General features: G+C 40.4%; 1 protein-coding gene across 1 annotated transcript in view; it reads right to left on the reverse strand.

Moving 5' to 3' along the window:
• Window positions 1-19,331, reverse strand: part of PRTG (protogenin) — a 73,647-nt gene that overhangs the window by 12,062 nt on the left and 42,254 nt on the right. The window lies entirely within an intron of this gene.

Raw genomic sequence — 19,331 nt, forward strand, 5'->3', positions numbered from 1 at the left:
TTTTGGGTGGCCACATTTCAGTTTGCTGCTTCTCTGTTCTGTTGATGATATACTGGCCTTGATCCAAGTGAAAAATTTCTGCAGAGGAATGAGTTGGGAAGGGCCCTGGAGCTCTCTAAGGGGTGATGGCAAGGGGCACCCACAGGAGGAGGAGTGCAGGCTCCAGGGTGGCTGCTCTGCTTCCTGCAGCTGCTCCCTTGCAACTGCATTTGCAACCAACCCCTTGCACACAGCCGTGAGTTGCAGGGTGGCAGTGTTTGCTTCCAACTCATATGAGCTAAACTTCACCCCAGGACTAATGCAGGTATTGAGATATTCTCCCCTTCTGATGACATGAACCTATTGCTTTTAATCAAGATTTGTGGAAGGTTCAGATGTTATATAACTGCACTGATCTTGCTCATGTCTTTTTTCTTTGCCCTAAGATACCATACTATAGTTCCTTGTCAAAATAAGCTCTCCCCTTTCTCCTTTTAGCTGAGATTTGATGTGACCTCTCATGAAATAAACAGGAACACTAAGTCCTGACATTCCTTGACCAGGAATAGGATTGTTGTTTCCATCAGATCGTTGGCTCCCTCTGCAGTCACTGCAGAAGCTACACCATCTGAACAAAATGATTGGATGCTTGTGGAAAGGTGGCAGAGTAAATTCCTAATAGTGCCCTTTATAAAATCTTTTAGTATTTATTTTGAAATAGACACTTTTTGTGCTGTGGTAATCCATACCAGCTGTAAATGAGATATCACTAAATAGAGTTAACATCTCCATGTATTTTATGGGTTTTTTTGAAAGGTTATTTTACCAAAATCCAAATATAGGTGCAAAAGCAGAAAGGCTCCTGTATTTGGATTATTAGATTTGAAGTATTTCTTTGATGTGTTTGACCTTAATGGTAGAATAGGCAAGAGGAGACCATTCTCATTTTTTGAATACTTTAACATCACTAGCAGGCAATGTAAATAACAAAATGTAGAAGAAAAAAAAAAAAGAAAAAAAAAAGGTTTTTTAAACTAGAGTAAAATTCTCATTTGCTTTGAAGGTTTTTTCACTTTACAACAGCACTTTTACAACAGATGACATCAGCTGTTCCTCGGCAACAGATTACAAATCAGAAAAAAAGGAGATGGATACAAACACACAGAATAATCTTAAGCATGTGATAAAAGAAAATATGGAATTGAACATTGAAAATTCAGAAAAATAGTAAGATGCTATATGTAAAGAAATGTAATCTTTTTTTAAAAATTGTAAAAATGCAAGGTGAATTTAAGAACACTTGGCCCAACCAAAAGGATAAATGACAAAAATCTTTCAAAGTTCCAAGTGATTTGAATACACCAAAATCTAGGGTGCCTTGTTGAGGAATATTACAGCCTGCATCTCAGAAAAGCAGAAACACCTTCCCAGACTCTCAGCTTGTGGTAGGAACACACACATTAGTGTGAAACCAAGGATTCAAAAACAAATTAAATTTAAATCAGAGCTCATCAGGACACCTTTAATGCCTCGCTGGGACTACGCTCCAGAGGCTGCTATTGACAAATGCCCTGTGCCAGCCGAGCTCAGCAGAGCCGGGGCTGGGGCAGAGCCGGAGATGGGGCAGAGCTGGAGATGGGGCAGAGCCGGGGCCGGGGCAGAGCCGGAGATGGGGCAGAGCTGGAGATGGGGCAGAGCTGGGGCCGGGGCAGAGCCGGAGATGGGGCAGAGCTGGAGATGGGGCAGAGCTGGGGCCGGGGCAGAGCCGGAGATGGGGCAGAGCCGGGGCTGGGCAGAGCCGGAGCAGATCCGGGGCTGGGGAAGAGCTGGAGATGGGGGAGAACCGGGGCTGGGGCAGAGCCGGGGCTGGGGCAGAGCCGGGGCTGGGGCAGAGCCCGGGGCCGGGGCAGGGCTGAGCGCCCCAGAGCCCCCCGGTGCCCCTCCGGCCGCTGCCCCCGCCGCATTTCCGCAGGACACAGCGTGACAGGCGCGGCCATCCATCCATCCATCCATCCATCCATCCATCCATCCATCCATCCATCCATCCATCATCCTGCCGAGCACCTTCAAAAACTCCCTGCCCTTTGAAAGTGCTCACCCAGAACTGATCATCTTCACTGTGAAATGAGGGATGGCCGAGCTCTAGTGCCCTGCTGAGCTGAATGAGGAGCCTGTGAGGTCTGTTTATCCTCACCGCATTTTTTTAAACTGAATTCTTCATTAACACTTGATTGAAGAGAAAAGGAAGAATAATAGGATGTGGAAGAAAGGCAAAAAAATCTAACTCCCACAAAAAAATTCAAATGTCTTTGAGAAAAACATGTTTTTAAAATCTGACTTTAGGTATCCTTAACACTTTACATGTAGAAGAAGCACAATGTTGAGTACTATTCTTCTTCCTCCTGTATAACACAAAAAGTTTCAAGCAGAATTATCTTTATATAGGAAAACCTTTTTAAAAGAAAAGTCTCCCAACTAGTCTATATTATCTGAAAACCAGGATTATTTCCACTTCATGATATCATGGTTTAATTGGTAGCAGAACCAGTTCAAGCCAAAAACAATGCCAGAATTTTTTAGCTGTCACAAACTAGGGCATCTATGGTTAAACCCTTCTGCTGGTTTCTAGAACTGAAATAGCAACTGAGGAGGGAGGAGTACCTTAGGTACTGGTCTAGGAAAGCCTAAATGCTACAGTCACCTAAAAAGGAGAATAGAAAAGAATCAAAGGCAGTGTACTGAGCAGCAATAGAAACTGATGTGAAACTTTCTTCAAAGAGTACACACATAAGGTAAGGAAAGACCAGACCAAAACACCATCAAGATGCAGATCCACGTTGGTAGTTCTTTTCACCATGTGCCAAACAGAGTAACCAAAGCTCTGCCAAAGCCCTGTCTCAATTCCAACACTTATTTGCTCACTATTTGTTTTATGAGGTGTGGGAAATATTTTTTGTCTGAAGTAGTCATTGTCTAGAACATTTTTTACAATTTTACATTTCATTTTCAGGCTGATGATATGATTTACTGCTCAGTGGCAATCCCAACACACACCTGGCACAAACACTTTGATCTCACAGTTCACCAGCTGGATCAAACACTCCAAGCCAGACACATTCGTAGAGAGAAAACAAACTTGAGGAGCTTTATCTGTAACCAGCACAGGTATCTTGAGTAGTTTACACATAAATCACTGATAAAAGACTGGGGATAGCATGGCCACCTGGGGACTGACAGTCTGAAATCCAGTGTGTACCATCCATGCACAGGAGGCTTGGAGGGAACAGTCCTGCTCATAGCAGACCCAGAGGAACACATCCCTCCACAGAAAATCACAGCTCTTCAGGAACAAAGCAGGTGCAGGGATTTACTCAGCCTGCTCAACATAAAGTCAGCTTGAGTAAAAAAAAAAAAAAAAAACCACAAGATTTCATCTCTGCATTTTCAAAACTTCTCTAAATAACTGGTAACACTGAATTGTTTCAATTAATTCTCTTACAATTGCCAGCATTTGTGTAGAGGTTGAAGGCTTGTTCCCAGTCTTAAGGCGAACAGGAACAATTTTGTAGCCTATCTACCAACTGGCAGAATTTTTTAAAGTTAATTTGTTTCTGTTAAATATCATTTGGGGGTTTTGTGCTGTTGATATTAGATTATGTGAAAATTATCACAGCACCTAGAGGTCTTTAATAGGTATTTTTATTGTTATTACTTAAATCAGCTGGTAGAAAGGACAAAAAATCTACACTGTACAACTCAGGGGGTTGGCAGTGATGCTGATAGTAACACACTAAAGATAAGTCATATATTTTATTGCAGGAGTGCCTCTGGAACACACAGAGATTGACTTAAAAGACATCACAGAATGGATGTGATAAGTTGGAGTAGCTTTACACAAGGGATCTGCTGCACACACCTTTTTTGTATAACCAAAACCTATCAGCATAAAGAACACACAACTAACACTTCCATCAGGGGCACAAATTTTGCTTCTGGCAACAATATTCCTATAAAATAAGAGTAGGAAAAAGTATGTTATGTCTACTGTTTATGCCTTATTTTCATTAACTTCAAATATCAAAATAGATAGTGTCCCAAAAGTCACTGGTTTGCAATTTATGTTGGCTCTGCCTCATCTTCCTATAGCAGTTCTCGTAGGTAGGTCACTGGTCCCTGGTGATATTCCTCTGGAATATCATCTTTAAACCCCAAATCCTGTCATTCATTCCCCCATAAACATTTGCAGTGAGTGCTGCAGATCCAGCCTGGAAGGTTTTGCAGCACAGGGACACATGGGGGAGCCTTGCCCTCATTTTGTGAGTCTGTGAATGGGTTCTACACCTCAGAGTCAAACCAGAGAAAAGTTAAGTACTGCAAGTATGAGCAAAAAAATTAAGTTGAACTATATTTAAAGCATGGATTGCAACCTGGAAAAACTTAAAACATTGCAATAGCTGAATTTCAATAAGAATTCAGATGACAATGATTTATTGGTGTGTTTCCCTGTCTTACTCCATCCCTGATATATAATCTTAGAGATTATATTTAGCTTGTCAGAAAGCAGACAGGAAGGTCACAGCAGACACAGATTCTTCAATAAAAATTCTACAGTGCACTCAGATGTTCCAACCTGGTTTGGTGACAACTCATTTTATTTCCCAGCATGGAGGGAGAACCACAGCTGTTTATCTGTCTGGATGTGAGAAACAGAGAAACTGCAAAAATATCACCAAGAATTGAGACTTATTAGCAGTTCTGTTGCTCTACACTTCGTTGGAACATCTACATTTTATTGCACCAGCTTGAAATTATTCAGTATTTTTTACTCCTGCCATCAGCTTTGCTTCTGTGTAAATCTTCTATTTCTCTTTCAGGAAGGGGAAAACTTGCAACTACAAAAACAGCTGCCAGTCAGAAATATTCATATTCAGATACTCCCATTTTCTTTTCCAACACTTAAATTTTAGTACAGATTCAACATTCAGAGCCTAGTTTTGAAAGCCTGGGAGAGTATAAATGCTCTAGTAAATATAGTCACAGTGGCAGGCAGAAGCACCTCGAGGTTCTCTGCTTTGAAGCCATTCCCAAAAGACAAAGGTGGCGTGGGGAGGAGGAGGCTCACTCCATCTGGCAGAGTTATAGCTCACAGCAGCCAGGTGGGGTCCTCATGCACCTCCGATGGACACAGCTGGAAAAACGGGAGGCACCAAAGATTAAATGCCTGTATTTGCACTTAAAGCACTAAAAACAGAAACGTGCTTCTAATCACTTTGCAGCTGGCGAAGCGCTTTATAATGCAGCTACCTCATTCTTCAATTACCAAGATTGCACAGATCAAAGTTTTAGAAAAAGTTACAAAGAAAAATAAAGTCACTTCCACATGCACAAGAACAAAAATTCCGTTTTCAATATTGTAATACATTCTTAAAACTCTCTAAGACTAAAGCAGCATGAAACTAACAACACAACCAATGAAAAATCCTAATCAATGTATAGTTCCATCCTCCCTTCTCAAAAGAATACAGAGAAATACAAATGTCCTGATTACATATTAACATTATCTTCAAATCAGTTTATCCCATTCAGATTTTGACAATTTGTTTTCATACAATTCTCCTGTCCTGAGTAAATTTACAGCATTAAAGATAAGTATAAAACCTGTAACAGCAGGTTTTATATATTGTACACACAGGCACACTCTGGGTAACTGCTCATTCAGCTGAAGCTTAGATTGAATATAAAATCAGGAGTCCCAAACCAAAAGTGTTAGAAAGTGTTTGCTGATATCAACACAGCCAAAATTTTGGCTTTTTGGCAAAAGCTTCAGAGAAAGCATCTGTTTACAGGCTACTTAGCCAAGGTTACAAGAGAGTGTAATATTGCAGCCTCTAAAAGCCCTGTCATTGTTTCTTTCAGCTGCTGCATGTTTGTGAACCTCCGAAGGCCTTGAAAGGAGCCAGAGCAGAGCCACAGGTCAGGGCTAGATAAAATTAAGAAAGAATCTGAGGTCAGACCATGAAAGAACTTCTTTTTTTTTTTCCACCCCTCCAGAACAGCGAGTCCACCTCAGCAGCCTTTCATTCAGTCCTGATAAGAAGAGACAGCACCCCACAATCTGGATTTCAGACATTTTAAGTCCTCTTTGCAAGGAGGAAAAGATAGGGAAGATGAAAGAAAATGGACATTTTACTATCATTCACTGTTGAAACACACTTTCATGCCTGTTTTGGACATCCTTGTTCTCAACAATTTAAAAGGAAAATATGGATAGAAATTAAACTACTGGGTGCTCTTGTTTATAAAATAATTGGTACAGCACTAAATTTCTAGGGGAAGAAAAAAGATTTGGTGTCTTGATGTTTTAAGCAGAGTTCAGTGACTCAAAACCAAGAAACAACTTCTTAAGCTACAGCCAGTATGGCAATTCTAACAGTTAAGGAAGGAGATAAGAAAATATTTCAACTTCATTCTAGCTTGCATACAAAATTTAAAATAATACTTTTTTCCTTTCAGTTAAAAGTATCAAACCCACAGTGGACTGAAAAAATAGTTGTTCTAAGGACAAAACTTCCATGTCCAAATGTCCATTTTTAATTTAATCTTTTGTGCTGCTGGATTTTTTTTGTGTAACCCACAGGTCCATTGTTGGGTAGTGGTCTGGCTGGAGAGCTCATTGGTCTGGTTTTCCAGGGTGACTGTGCAGCCCCCAAGCCCATCCCTTCAACACAATAAACTCCAGATAATTATTCAAAGAAGAGGCCAGCAGCATGGGCTGCTCTGACACGGGGTCACGGCCTCTGACACCGAATCTGGGGCTCGCCAAAGTCTGCTCCAAGCAACAGAGGTCCAGGGGAATTATTAAGGGGGAAGGGTGGGAAAGGAAGAGCACTGAGAAATACTATCCTTAAAAATGTACTTTTGAAGCAAAGTAATGTAAATACAGCAGAAACTTATTAGAAAAATAAGCAAATACATTTCAAATGTAGCAGAGGAAAAGGACAGAGAGAAGCGCATCAAGCCAAACACAGACACGGAGCTGGGAGGCAGGAGGGTGATACAGACTCAGTCTGTTCTTCTCCAAAGCAGGTATTCCCCCTCAGATTTCCAGTGCTGGATTTTATTGCACTTTTCTAAAAAATGCCCTTTTACCTTATTTATACATATCATTAAACAATTAAACACAGTTAAGCAACCATATTCTATCACACTTTTTAAAAACTTGTTGAAGCTCTGCATATGCAATTTCTAAGCATTATTACTGGCTTCAAACAATATTTACTTTATTTTATTTTAAATGAGTTGGAATTGCAATTGGTTGCACAACTGAATTGATCAAATTTTAAATAACAACCTTTTAATACCAAAGGTAAATGACATAAAATATTGGTAATTTGTAAGTATCAAATAGGTAATTTAATAGTTACAAATTGCCAATATTTTATGTCATGACTTCTTTTTCAATTTAAAGGTAACTTTAAACATTCACATAGAACAAGGACTGTCTGTGATACTCTTGTTTTCCTTTGCAAACCAAATAACTGAAGCAGAAACGAAGCAATTTGTTCTTTGTACAAAATTGTAAAAGTTTATTTTGGTAGAAACTGGAACATATGACACATGTGAATTGATCCAGCTAAACAGTCTGGCTTTCCAGGGCTTTGGATGGCTCTGGCTTATTTGTCTAAATGTGAAAAGGGTCTGTATCCCTTTTGTAGTTTTGTGCTATCCCCTCCGAGGGCCCCAGGACAAACAACACCTCACACCCCCTTGCAGTAAAAACATCACCTCTCCTCCTGCCCACCAGCAGCAACAGCAGCTTCATCACAAACTGCTGGGGGAGGGCTGGCAGGGCAGGATGAGCTCCCAGCACACAGAATTTCAGCCTCTGGGGCCCACAGAAATAAGAACTATCTAAAGTTGTTTAATCTTTTTAAAATAAGTGAAGCAAATCTCAAGGATTTTAAGTTTTCTCGATTGCCTCACAGATGTAGGACATTCCCACCATGCCTGCAAGGTCTGCTATCAGTCCCTGTGTTCCTCCTGCATTTCAGAGAACTGTTCAATTGCAAAAAGCTCTCTTCCAATATTATTCTAACAATGCTCTCTAAACCAGCAGACACCCTTATGTTAACTAGCCTGGCTCACCGTTTTCAAAGTGAGCCCTCAAAAGCTAACTTGAAAGCAATACCAGAGGCCTGGACAAACACCTAATTTTGATCTTTTGTGCTCTTCTTTTCTTCTAAGAGACCTTTTCTTTTGTTGCTGCCCAGTGGAAAGCACATAGCTCATTGGTCCTGCTTTGAAAGATGAGAGCACTGCCCCTGAGTCCACCCCTCGGAGCACAATCACTTTAATGGAATTATGTAGAGAGGCCATCTCTGCAAGAAGAAAGGAGGGAGAGGGGGGAGGGAGAGTGTCCGAAGGAGCCAGCAGAGCTGTAATTACCCAGTTACTAACACACACATGTCCACTGAGAATTCATGCAGTGATCCAAACAGGATGTGCCACCCCACACAACAGGTTCCCTAACACACAGCAGTGAGCCCTGCACTAGGGACAGAACATCGAATCAAACATTACTACAGTGGCTCAGGAAAAGGGGAAAGGAACAACCTACACAGAAATGCTGCTACAAAACAGGAGCATGCTATAAAAGGTCTTTTCTGTAAGATGCAAGAGGCTGAAAAGATGATCTCCCCAGTAGAGACCCACATTTCTGGGTTGCAGATAAAAAGAATGTTTAGACAATTTGCCTGGCCCTCATGCTAAGAGGAATGCTTCCAGAATAAACACCTAAACACAAGTCAATAAGCACTTTACCAAATTTGGTTTAACATTTGTTTAGGTACCAAGATCCATCATACATATGCACTGACTGCCTGACATCCAGCATCACCTTACAAACAACACATTTGTACACAATGACAAAGGCAATCTGTTCACAGCGCCCAAACTTCCCCCTGGAGCTATGATATAAATTTCCTTTCAGAACCAACATTTTCTGCTGGTCTGTCATGGACTCCCCGTGCCATTTTGACCCTTTTGTGCAGCAAAATGAAAACACTATCTATCATTACTTGCACCACAGTGACTTTGTAGGAGGTGCACGGTTTCATTGCAAAAACATCTGTGGTCTGGTGACTCAGATCTCAGGCTTTGAGGTCTGTGCTGTTGCAAGCATGACTGCAAGATGCAAAAGTTTCAGGCAGGGCAACTAAAAATCAGTCTGGCTCTTTCCTCCTTCAGAGGGTAACAAGGAACTGCACTAAAACACTTGTTAGGTGCCAAACAAGTCCATCCTGACAGCAAAACAAACAAGATACATGCGAAGGGAAGCCATCACTGTATTTTTCTTAAGGCAAATTTCGGCTGCATGGGCTCTATCCAGCTGCATCTACAATCAGGGCCCAGCCTTCAGCAGGATGTTCTGTTATTGCAGGTGTCACTGCTCTGCTCACACAGGGCTCCCTCCCACTGCAGGGACACCAGGCAGCCAAGGGGCACTGCAGGACAGACAGACACCCACCTGCATGTGCCCATGGGCCTGGGGGCAGGCACAGTTCTGTGGGCACGAACTATTATCATACAGACTGTCTGCACATGTAAATATAGCAGCCTCCTAAGGAAGATCAAAATTTGGCACTCATTGGTTGAATACAGGAGAAGGGGAGCAAACTAACCCAGACAGCTGACAAATTTTATGGTGAAATTGTTAAACTGGCCCATTTGTCATGAGCTGCCAGCTAAACTGATAAATTTACTGCTAATATTACAACCCTCATACTTAATTTGCTGAAGTTAAATTAGAGGCATTTAAAAAAACCCCACAACTACAAAAGGGGTGGCATTGAGCTTTCTCTATTACAGTACTTTTAATATAAATTATTCATTGAAAATCCATCATATAATGCTAAATATTTTCAAATTACATGTTAGTAAACCAGGAAGCAGGGAAGACAGCTAACAGTACTTGTAAAGAGTTCATCTCAAATGCCTTAGCTCAGCATGCAGCTCCACCTGAAGTGTGATGGCCTGAGGACACAGAGCTCTGCTTCCTCAGCTGTGAAACGCATTGCAGATCTCTTCCATAAATGAACATGTCTGTTACTTTTCCCTCTCTATCTTCTTAGAGGCCTCATTCCCTTCAGTGTCTCTGACTGGTTGCATATCTTTGACATTTAGGAAGGGTATTCATTTTAATTACATTTAGATTATGCTGAACCACCTCCCTAATGGTCTGGCACAGCAGTGTTATTTTTACCCTTTACATTTTCATACAGCACATCCCAAACTTCTAAAACATGCCCTAAAGAAAATTTCCAGTTGTAATGACAATAGAAATATCCAGGACCCTATTACATCCTTGGCTCTAATATTTACCACTGTTACATCCAATGGCACACTGGCAGAAGCTATTCATAATGAGTTTTGTGCCATGAATTTGCACTGAAACATTTATTAGAAGAACACAGTAAGTGACAGCTTGTCACCAGGCAATGAAGCCTGATATAATACATACTTACACTCATTTTTGAGTGCTTTCAGCATGCTGAAAATACCCATCTAGAAGGCCAGGACAACCTGCTTCTCTGTAAAAATTATAATAACTTTTCATCTCCACACTGATTCCTCCCAAAACAGTATTTCAATGACATCTTGTGTTCATCTCTTTCCAGGCCAAGACTCTGCTTTCTAAGATAATTTATCAGGAGGATTACTGAGTCTATATTTGTGGCAGCAGCTGTGCAAGTTAATGATGTTGTTGCCTTTAGTTAAATAGATGTTAATGGTTTATTTGAAGACTATTTAATTAACACCAAGTTTCTGAAACACCAACTCTTGAAAGCACCAAAGACAAATCTTGCAGGTGGTGTAAAAGAGGTGAACATGTGCAATCTGAATTTGGACCTAATACTCTCAGGTGCTCAAATCCTTTAGTCAGTGAACTGTGGCCTGAGTACCCTTTTACTAAGATGTTTAATGTCCACACAAAGAAGAATCTAAACAAGAAGAGTAGCCTGAAACATTTCAGGCTTCCTCAAACTTCTGAAAATCTTATGCTCTTCTGACTGACAACACAGTTTCTACTATTTATTTTACACTTTGTGGTATTTCATAAAGACAAAAGTGGATCTTTCCCCACATGGAAATGGGTTACAACATTACATGTTTTTAATATAGATAGTATTTACTACAGGTAAAAACTATTGTACTTTAAAGGACAACAATTATAACATAGGAAAGAAAGTATACTCTGCAGAAACTGCAGCAGAATTTTAATGATTGTGTCCTTTTCTTCTAGAAAGTTTCTTATATCTGTATTTTCCATAATTATATACATGGGAATTTGTTCTGGTTTAAATTTTTCCTTCAAAATGTTTAACTTTTCTTTTTAATACACAAAATTGGTTTTTGTCGGAAGCAATGCTACTGTTGTCCAGATGTTTGACCACAGACAAGTTAGAATGTAAATCTTCTGCCTTACCTACTGTATTATTTAATAGCTTTGTGGAGAACAAGCATTTAATATCTGTCAAACCTTGTATTAACAAACTGAAAGGTACAGAGGAAACGAGTAGGATACAATTAATAATGAAAGTTATTTTTGTTAACTTTTCTAATGCATTCAAGATTTAAATTCAACCCATATCAATATCTTGATTGAAAAAAAGGAGAAGAAAATTATCTTGATGTAATCCCTCCGCATATGAAGTTTATACAACACTTAGGAAGTGGAAAGCAGTCTCACTGATTGATTGCTTAAGTAAAATAAACACACAGCTACTTAACTCTTAGCTAGCTATCTCCCCCTGCACAACTGAAAGGCTTTCCCATCACCAACTCAGCTTTACAAATGCTCTGTTGAGCCTGCAGTTGATGAGCATTTTAAAGCAGCATTAGCTGTGCTGCTGCTGAAAGAAGCCAGCCTGCTCCCCTCAGCCTCCAGCACTCCCTGCTCCTTCCTCTGCCACTTCCCACCCATCCTGTGCCCCAACACAAGAGTCACCAGTGTGCAAGCACAGAGAGCAGCAGCACCAATTCAGAGTACACAAGAAATGTGGGCTGATTTCTTCCAAAAGTGCCACCTTTTGCTACTTTATTGTGCTCTGAGCTGCACTTGGATGAATTCTGAGAGCTGAACAAGGTCCCAAGGCAGCAGAGGGAGCCCTGGCAGCTGCTCAGGACTCAGCACAGCCACCACGAGTCTGCTTTGTTTTATCCAGCCTGGTGAAACTGTGACCCTCAAACCTACCCAAAAAACTCCACTGATCCCAGAGCTATGAGTTTATTAACAAAAGACGTTTCCCTCAAGGGGGAGCTGTTATCTAACAGACTGAATGCAAAGCTGGACACTCACAGCTCAGTTCAGACTGCAGGGATATCATTGTCACACTCAGCTTAAAACACCAGTACCAGAGCAGTCCATGAAAAGGGCCCTTCTCTCCCTTGTGTTCCAGGTACCCCATGTGTACCATGGGACAGTGAACACTCACCCACCTGTGAAACTCATGGCAATGCTGCCAAACTGCTGGAAGGGCACAGCATGTGTTCTCAGCACAGATGAATATCTGTTATTAGCAAAGTGGAAATAAGAATAACTGCCTAAGGTGGATGCTGCAGGCAGAGCTGCCCTGCACAGGGGCACAGGAGACAGCACAGGCTCTCAGGTCCCACTGCAGGCTCCTCCAGCAAGGGGGAACATGACCCTTGAGAGCCAGATCTTCCAGCAGGGAGGCTCAAGGGAAGAGGGACGTGCAGGCACTGCAGGGTCAGCTGGAGAGCCCTGCTCTCATGCCTGCACTCAATCTGCACTCTGAGCACCTCACTTTGCTGTTCTGCAACTGGACTGTGCTTGGTGCTTTCCTGCAGGTGTTTGATTGGCTTGGAAGCAACATCTGGCTGTCAGTTGTGAAGGAGAGGGATGAAGGTCCCTGCCTATCTGACAGTGATATCAAACACAGCCCATGTGTGCCTGCCCACTCTGCCTGGATAGCACACAGACTATATACATCCCAGCCACCTCTGAGAAAAGTTCTCCAGCACGAACAACTGGTAGGGAGTGCTACAGACGGAGATTTCTAAGGCAAGTGATTGTCACCAAGGCAACAAGGGCTGATGGGAAACTGTGAGAGATTAAATAAAGGCAGGTGAGAAGCTCTAAGAAGGCAGCCAAGACATGAAGAGAGAAAAAAGGCCAAATTAGGCCATTAGAAATTATCATGGAAATAACAATGAATACAAGGTACTAACACAGTGAGAGGTATGCTTGTGATGGAGAAGTCCTGGGCTAGACACTAAGACAAAGAAGATCAAAGATATCCTATTTTTCTCCCAACAGCATCTATATACACATGCAAATATAGACATAGACATACTGAGCTGGGCAGCAGGCAGCCCTCCCTGCACCTTGAATATACAAGGGAGAAAGTTGGTAAATGGACTTAAGGCACAGTAGGGTAACATCTACCCATCTATGTCTCTCTGCTCCCACATACACCATCCTACCTACCACCCCAAACCATCTCCAGTTCAACTACCTTTTAAAAAATCCACATTTTTAGGGTGTATTTGCATACAGGATTCTGTGAACTCCTCCTTTGTCTGAGTACACAAAAGTGTCAGCTGTACAAAAACCTCCAGCATGCAAACTGGATGCCATCAGAGACAGGAAACTCAAATCTTTCACAGATCTACCAAAGAGGATCAGAATGACTTCCCTGTCCTGGTTTCTACAAGCACATGCAGCAACAAGTGCTTTGGTTCTGAAAGATAACCACCTTAAACAGGGGTACAATATTTGGCTATGATAAAGGTAAAAAAACACCATGAAAGTGAGTATCAATGTTGAAATACACTCTTTATGCAAATCTTACTTATACTAAACATTTTTTCCTAGATTAGAAACAAAAACCAAAAAATCCAAAACAAAAAAAAACCCTAAAAAACAAACACAAAACCCCCACTAACCAACGCAAAAAAAAAAAAAAAAAAAAAAAAAAAAACAAAACTCCACCAAAAAACTCAAAACCACAGAAATTTTAAAAAATCTTAGAGTCCCAGGTTTGGAAGAGACATTTTACAGCAAGAGGGGCTTCTTCCAACACAAGATTCTTTTTTTCCTTGCTTCCTGCATCCCCCTCTTCATTTGCCACAGAAGTGTGACTGCAGAAAGCCTGAAAAAAACAAACATGCACTTTTTCACAATTACATCTTTTCCCAAAATTGAAAAAATGTTTCTGTTAGGAATAATGCCTTCATGGCAAATATATAACCAAGGTGTTACTCAAGACAGGGAAGCTACCAGAAGACATTTTAGCTCAGCTTTAGAAGCGTGTTTACTTATCACTAACACAGAAATTACAAAGATCCCCTATTCTTACCTTTCCCAAACAACTACAACTAGTAACATGACCCAAAAAAAAAGTTAATGAAAAAAAGCTTCAGGATGAATTAAATTAACATTTGGATCACAACATCTGGATTGTTGTTTAACAACGGAAGAAAATAATAAATAAAAAAGGAAAAAAATTTAAGAAATGTAACTAGCCCTGTACAGCAAATGTTTTCTTCTGTCCACTCTGAAGTCTCTTTCATGTGCTAATGGTGGCATTTTTTTAAACTCTTCCCCTTTGACTTACTCGGACCTTTAAGGACCTCACACATCTAATGGTTCCTCACATTCACCAAGAACAATCAAGAGAGGTCTGGGGGTTGACATGCAGTATGATTAATGGACAATGTTGATTTAATTTCCTATAACAGGAGTTTTCTCTAAGCTTTCTCCAAGGAGCAGTTTCTTTGCAATCCAGGACTTAAGTATTTTACTAATGAAGTCCAATAAATAGCAAATTAAATAATGCTGTCTCCCAGAGACAAATCCTCTCATTCCAGGAAAAAAAAGGAGGGGACAAAAAACCACCCACCATATTTAAAGTTCTGTTTAAATCTAAAAGGGATTGTACAGCAGGAATGTACATAGCAGTTCAGATTTCTGCGGTTCTTTTATTTGGTTTATTTTGTTGTTTTGTTTAAGAAACTTTATCACTTATCTGGCCATTCCTGCCATCATTATCTGCTTGCAAATTTTTAGCTTTAAACGGGGGTTATACATTTAACTTATTTTCCAGTTTCAAGAAATTAAGTCTTTATTTAGTGGTCACTTTTACTTTACAGCTATCAAAATGTACTCATTACATCTTCATTGTAATACCTAAAAACATTTTGCTGGTTCTTAATTTAAAGTTATTTACTACTTTCTTATTGTAAGGAGTGATCAATATGTCCTTTCATTAAGCAAATTTTAACCTTCAGCTCCAGCAAATGAACAATGCAATACTATTTGCATGCATCCTAACTGTTACTCAATCAACATGACACAATCTCCCAGCTGAATTCCCACACAGGTTTAGCTCTAAACGCTGGAATTCCTACCCCAGGACCACAGAGCAGCAGAGAGCATTTCCTGCAAGATTCTAATCACTTTCCCACCGTGGAAAAGTTTACCTTTAAATACCCTGAGGAGAACACATTTTGTTTCACTGCAGGCTGGCAAGTTATTTTGCCAGAGTGCAAAAATCTTCTCCTCCTACTTTGAAGCACCCTTGATTCCAGTTCTTTGAGTTGTTACACAATTAATCTGATCCCCTGGGAAAAATGTGTCCAATTCAGTTATGGGTTGATAAAGAGGCAAAAGTCTCAAAAATAGGCAAAAGCCCTCCATGCTGCTGGAGTGGGCCCGTGGAACAGGATTGCTCCTGTTGCCTCAGCAAAGCCCTTATCTTTACATTATTACCTTTAACATTGCTACAAGGCATTGTCCCAGGCAGTGACACTTCCCACTCCTGACAGCTCACAGGATCTCGCTAGTGCAGGGCTTAACTTGTCTTAGCACTCCTCATTTTGATTTTTAAGTACAGTACACTCAATGTTTACTCTGCACTGAGGATCTACTCCCCTGCCATGTGCTTCCCCTTCAAAGAGCCACTAACTTGGGAAGTTGCCAAGGCATGTTCAGATGAGGGTATCATGACTATTTTCCCAGATAACAGAGTTCAAACTGGACCACAGCATGTTCCAGAAGGTTTCATAAAAATATCTTAGACATAAAAATCCTTCCAAAACACAAACTACCTGTTCATGAAAGCTTTTAAATAAGAGAGAAAGAATGCATCTTTCTGATGCAAGATTAAGTGCTTATCATTCTGACAAATTAATACATTTCCACGATTTTTAGAGTTTTTACTCAACATTCCATGAGTCTGTTGTTGAGTAAAAGAAAGCCCAGGGATTCCTCTTCATAAGGGTCTGTCATAAATAGCATTTTAATCAACACCAAAACAAGTTATGCTGCTAATGCAGATGTTACAAATGTCAGTATTCCAGTGCAGTTGATTACTGACTAAATTGGTAACCTAGATGTTGATGATGTAATTTAAAATTGGCAAAGATATTAAAAATTAATTAAAGCTTTCCACTAGAAATGAACTGTATGAAAATAATATTTACTTTCAAAAAAAAGAAAATATGGGCAGAAGTAACTGTGATGTGGTTTAGAAAAACACATAAATCCAATTTCTTTAATAGAGGTAAATTTAAATTCTGACAGAAAACATAGAGGACAAAGCAATCTTTTTAAGAACAGAAATTAAAGTGAAAATATGCAATAATAATACAAATCTGCAATATTGCACAGCACAAAACAAATAATGGCAGAACTGCCCAGGAAGGAAGGCATTACAGTTTTTTACAGATGTGTCACTTGAAGTGCACAGAAGGTATGCAGCATTAGCAGCTGACAGTTAACTGGCTACTCCCCAGCAAAGCTGCTCAGAACAAGCTGATATTATCTGGGATTCCCACTCAGTGCTTAAATAAAGCTTTGCCCAAGACACAGTGGATGCAATGGAAGCCAGGCTGACAAGCTCCAACAAAGGGCCACAGACTTCAACATCAGCTTCAGTTTTGCCCAGTAAGAATTCAATTTACAACCCTGATGAATCAATTTTTCACCTAAGCAGAGCAGTGCAGTATTTTCCCTCCATAAGGAAGGCATGAAGCCAGTGGGTGAGTCTGGAACCCCTGTCTGCTCACCCTGTGTCAGTGTGTCTGCCCTGTGCAGCCTCCTGCTACTCCCCCAGTACAGCACAGCTGCACACAGACCAACAATACATGAGCAGAAATGCCACACAGGACAGAGATTTGATGCCTTCCCTGCCTCTGCCACTCAGCCTGGTATTCCACAAGCATGGATGGTAAATCTGAGGCTAAAGGGAGCTCTCAGCTACAAACAGGCCTGGAGAAATTACTAGCACTGCCATACACTGGAAACAAAACACGATGCAGCAGTTTCTAAATCACAACAAAACACAAAACCCAGTTTGATCTCTGTGTGCATTTACAGCCTGTAAAATGCAATATGGTTCTTATATAAAAGAGGTAAAAGCTTATCAAAGAAGCATTTGCTTTGATATCTTACAGGTAAAAAAGTCACAGGGTAATAAAGCTCCCTCCATTCTCTCTTCTAATCTATAATCTAACTTGCAAAATTTGAAAGGAAAAAAGAACAGGAAAAAATGATATGCAGATATGTCATGTCTGCATTTGGAAGACAGACTCATTTAGAGTGGTGACAGGTCTGTCTTTCATGACTGGAGCCAGGAATGTGTGTCTCTTGTTTATTGAGGTGCCACAGAAGCACTCTCATAGCAGGACTGGGCAAGAGCTTGGCTTTGTTAACTACAAATATACATTATCTGCCATGGCTGGGGAAGAGAAAGGGGTCACAGTTAGCTGATTTTAAACATGCCCAGTTTACTTCCAGGGCTTTTGGTTTTATTCCTGTGCAATTTGACCAATTCCTCCTCCCCTCTCAGCAAATCCCTTATGTTTTAGCTGATAAGTAGTAGTAGCAAGGCTGTTACACACAATCAGGAGAATTGACAGATAAGAGGTTTAGTTTAAGGATGTAATCAGCAGGAGTAAACACTAGACTGACCCAGCTGTAAACAGTGGAAATAAATGATAATATTTGTCCTGCTCACCTACTGAGCTATTACACACTTTCCACTATGTAACAATGTAAATATCATGACCACAGTATATACAGCAGGCAGTGCAATCATCTGGCTTTCCAAGCAGGAAAACTGAGCTTTTAGTTGATATTTTTTAAGAACTAAAGCAATTTCTGATTCTTTTTTTAACAGAGCTGTCTTTTTGTTCAAGTCAGCATTCCACTAACTGTGGATGTCTGATCTGATGTAAAATACCTCAAGCAGAAAAAAAGTACATCTGTTATACTAAGTTATATTTTCTTTAATGCCATTTGAGAACAGTTAACAATGAAAAAAAAATATTTCTCAAGAATAACCCATGTTTCTTTCACATCACTTCATGAAACTGTAGGAATGCCTGGCTCCTTGAATTTGTATGGGAATTCCAAACTAAATTTCCACAGTAACTTATAAACAAAAAGCAATATCAACTCCCATATACACAATTTTCAGTATTCCAGAGCTGTTAAATACAAGCATGTGAGGCTACATTTTGACACCAACAAAACATGAGATAAAACTGAAATTACAGCCCCAGCTTTCAGAAATGACTCCATTAACACATGAAATGCACTTAGTGTTCTTTCTCAGTACTTCAGCATTTGCTGTTCTTAAGAAAGATAGCATCAACACTGTCAGAGATGCCATTAAGTTTTTAAAACTTACATTTTTCCAGCACATTAATTTGCAATATGGTGCAAATGAAACTGCTGTGTGCTATCTCACCACCCTATCAGCTGCTTTATGAAACTTTAAAGCACTTTAACAGGATCATTACAAGAGAAGCTTGGGTGATGTGCAGCAGGCAGCTTAACTGGAGGAATTCTTTGCACTGACTCTTCTTACACATCCTTATTCAATTTCTATGGACTGTTGAATGACCTTGTCATCTTTGCTGCCCTGGACTAAAGCTTAGCTGCAGTCATGGCTGTAACACAATATAAATAGATCCCAGGGAAATTAAACAACTGAAGGCCGAGTCTCTGGGGGAATCCTAAGTGTAGAAGGTAGCTGGCTAATTCTTCAGCAGAAGCTCCCTTTCCAAAGGGGAGTGCCATGCAGGGTCACGAAATATGCCTTTGTGTCATTCAGGCTTTGGCAAATTCTTCACTTGGAAATATTGTCCAGGTCAAGGAACACTGGGAAATGCACTTTGCTTTATTTCTCCTCTCTGTAACTGGGAAGAGGCAGAACATAGAAGAGCTTTCTGACAGGAAAGCTTTTCTGATTAAGACCAAACTTTTTGGAGTACATCACACACATGACTCTGACAGAATCTAATTTTTTTTCCAAAAGTACTCA

Source organism: Ammospiza nelsoni, chromosome 14 (assembly GCF_027579445.1).
Source record: "Ammospiza nelsoni isolate bAmmNel1 chromosome 14, bAmmNel1.pri, whole genome shotgun sequence".
In the NCBI taxonomy this organism is placed as follows: domain Eukaryota; kingdom Metazoa; phylum Chordata; class Aves; order Passeriformes; family Passerellidae; genus Ammospiza; species Ammospiza nelsoni.